The sequence below is a fragment of the Alligator sinensis genome, unplaced genomic scaffold, assembly GCF_000455745.1.
Source record: "Alligator sinensis unplaced genomic scaffold, ASM45574v1 scaffold650_1, whole genome shotgun sequence".
In the NCBI taxonomy this organism is placed as follows: domain Eukaryota; kingdom Metazoa; phylum Chordata; order Crocodylia; family Alligatoridae; genus Alligator; species Alligator sinensis.
The window spans coordinates 729,956-732,831 of record NW_005842674.1 but is presented as its reverse complement, the minus strand read 5'-3'; the positions used below and the strand labels follow the sequence as shown (position 1 = coordinate 732,831).

Below are 2,876 nucleotides of genomic sequence, written 5' to 3'. Positions count from 1 at the left end.
GCGGCTTCGACAAGTACAAGGTGAGGGGCGGGGCGGGGCGGGGCGCTGTCATGACCCCCCAGGCCCTTCGGGGTGGGGTCACCCCCAGGGGCTTCGGGCCTTTTCCCCTCCTGCAAGGGGGGCATCTGTCCCCCTCCCCCTCCCCGCGGTCCCACCCGGGACCCTTCTGCAGCGCGAGCCGTCCGTCCGTCCGTGGTGGGGGGCACCTCGAACCGTGGTGCTCGCCGCCCCGCTGGCACGCCTGGGTGTGACGCTGGGCCGGCGGGCTGTAACCCACAGGAGGGACCTGACCTGCAACGTGTAGACACCGACAGCGCCCTCCCAAGCGCGGGAGTGACAAGAGGAGCCTTATGGGTGGACCGAAATAATGTTAATAATAGAGTATACAAATATATATATATATATATATATATTTATGTGTATGTGTGTCTATGTATATAGTTATATATGTGTGTGTATTTCCCTTGCAGGGGAAAGCAGTAGTCGGTTTAGCTGCTGTCGCTGCCTTGTGTTGGTGGCTAGCCGGGCACGGCGTCTCGTTCCTGTTCCCCTGCGCTCCTTCTTGCAGCTGCCCGCGTACTGCAGTAATAAAGCAAGTACGGGCTCTGCAATGAGCCTGTGCCCTCTGCTCCCGACAGCGTGTGTCAGCAAAGCGGCTTGTCCACCTGTGTAGCTATTGCATCTCCCTAAATGACATCACCTAAAGCAGAGAAAAGCAGGTTTTCTGCCTGTGCCGCTCACAGCTGCGTCCGTGCCAGGTTTTCCTGGTGTACTGGGGGGAGATTTTGATTCGGGTCCCCAGCTAGCACAGCGATGCCAGCAGGACTTTCTATTGGAGACCAAGCCGGAGTGACTAGTCTGTTGCATTTGTGGCTTCACAGCTGTTTCTCGAGGAAGAAAGATCGTGTCAGTGTTTGAGCATCAGAGCTGTGTGTGTTATAGGTGTCAGCAGCTCTCGATCTTTAACATATTTTTTCCTCTCAGTACCCCAGCGTGGCAGATTCTCCCCATTGTACAGATGGAGAAATGAAGCAACCTGCTCAGTCACCAGGGAAATCTCCACTGGCTGAACCTGCGTCTGTGGAAACTCTGGCTAGTGTCCTAACCCGTGCACCTTTCATCTTCGCCTCCTTGCTTCCTGGCTATGTTTATAATGTGCTGTATCTACAGGGAGACTTATCTGATATAAGTCATGTTTAAAGAGCGAGTATTAGACAAACTTTCCTCCTTTGAGGCTCCAGAGTCCGGTTACTCAACAGCACTGAGTGGGCGGTATGAAGAGGGTGTAGTCTGTAGCTGTTTGCACTGGCAAGGCTGGCATGGGCTTAAACCTTGGATGGCTGAAGCTGTGTCAACAATGCACACTTATGCCAAGTGGTTGGGATGGGACTTGGATGAGGGGTGACCCTGACTACCATACAAAGCTCCGCAGTGTAAAGAGTTATACTGTTAAAAGTATGGCTTTACTAATAATGCTTGTTTTCATAGATTCATAGATGCTTGGGTCGGAAGGGACCTCAACAGATCATCGAGTCCGACCCCCTGCATAGGCAGGAAAGAGGGCTGGGGCTAGATCACCCCAGCTAGATGCTTATCTAACCTCCTCTTGAAGACCCCCAGGGTAGGGGAGAGACCCCCAGGGTTTTGCTTGGCATGGGTGTGGTTTTACTATTCTAGTGCAAAGCACAGCTGTGCCAGGCGGTGTCTTTGTGCTTGGAGAGTGTTATCAGTATTATATACTATTAAAACACCCCTAGAATAGTCGTGGCCTATCCTCAGTTAAACTTTGCCGGCATAGCTTATGCTAGTGCTGGATGATTGAAATAAGCTACACCAAGAGAAGTATTTGCTGCTGGTACACAAATGGTGTAAAAAAAAAATATAAAAAAATCCATGCCTAACTTATATTGCCATGCATCAAATTTCTAGTGTAGTTCTGAATTAATTTTCATGGTGTGAGTGCAAGGAGATCTAAAGTCCACAGCTTAAATGAATTCCCAAATCTAGTGTCTCTGCTTTGCTTCCTTTGCCTCTTTTTCCTTTGCTATTTTAGATTTGGTTAGTGATGTTGTATAAAACCTTACATCAGCATCTTGGTCACTTCTGTGGTCCATCAATCACGCTGAATTTTCCTCCTCCAGCTCTGCTACTTGAAGCACAGCAGAGTGAAACAGGTTATTCTCTGCTCTGATGCTTTTATGTTGCGGTATCCTGTGGATATGGGAGGCAGGGGAAAGAAAGTTACCGTGTAGGCTGGGTCAGCTTATTAATTGCACAGCTCTCCTTTTTTTGACTGCCCATAAGTGGATTTTTAGCATCCGTAGACTAGAGATATTTGCTCAGAAGCAGGGGTGAAGGAGGGAGAGTCTAGACTGAAAGAAACTCATGCTCCAAGTTCATTTTTACTTGGTGCTGTCAATATTCCCAGTGCTGAAATCTGCCAAATAACAGGACTGTACTTAAAAAACCTGATGACGGTGATGTAGAGTGGCAAATAGTTACAACATGCTGTATTTGGTGAGTTCCTGTAGTTGGAAAGCGGCATAAACAAATGGTTGGTGCTCAGCTTCGTGGGTGTTTTTAATTTGTGCTGTTTTTCACACTTTGTTTCTCCAACCACCAGCACACCATTCTGTCTGGTTTTATCTGATTGAGATGGCAGACTCTTGGGGAGGTAGAGTCATCACAACAGTGTGTCTGTACAGTGCTGGGTATACTGGGGCCTTGGACTTGATCGAAGTTCTCAGATGCTACTGCAACACTTGCGATCAAAGGTGTGTTTGAACGTGGGGTGGCAGGAGAGCAAGTTTATAGATTCTGTGTTATAAGGCTCGAGCAGAGGAAATGGTGCAATCCTCATTTAATCTAGGTGGAGA

At 48.7% G+C, this 2,876-nt stretch overlaps 1 protein-coding gene across 1 annotated transcript in view; it reads left to right on the top strand.

The window, feature by feature from the left end:
• Positions 1-2,876, top strand: part of SELENOI (selenoprotein I) — a 54,766-nt gene continuing 51,890 nt past the window's right edge. Inside the window, exon 1 of the mRNA XM_014524820.2 lies at positions 1-20. The gene's annotated coding sequence lies outside the window, so the exon portion shown is untranslated. The remainder of the gene's footprint in view (positions 21-2,876) is intronic.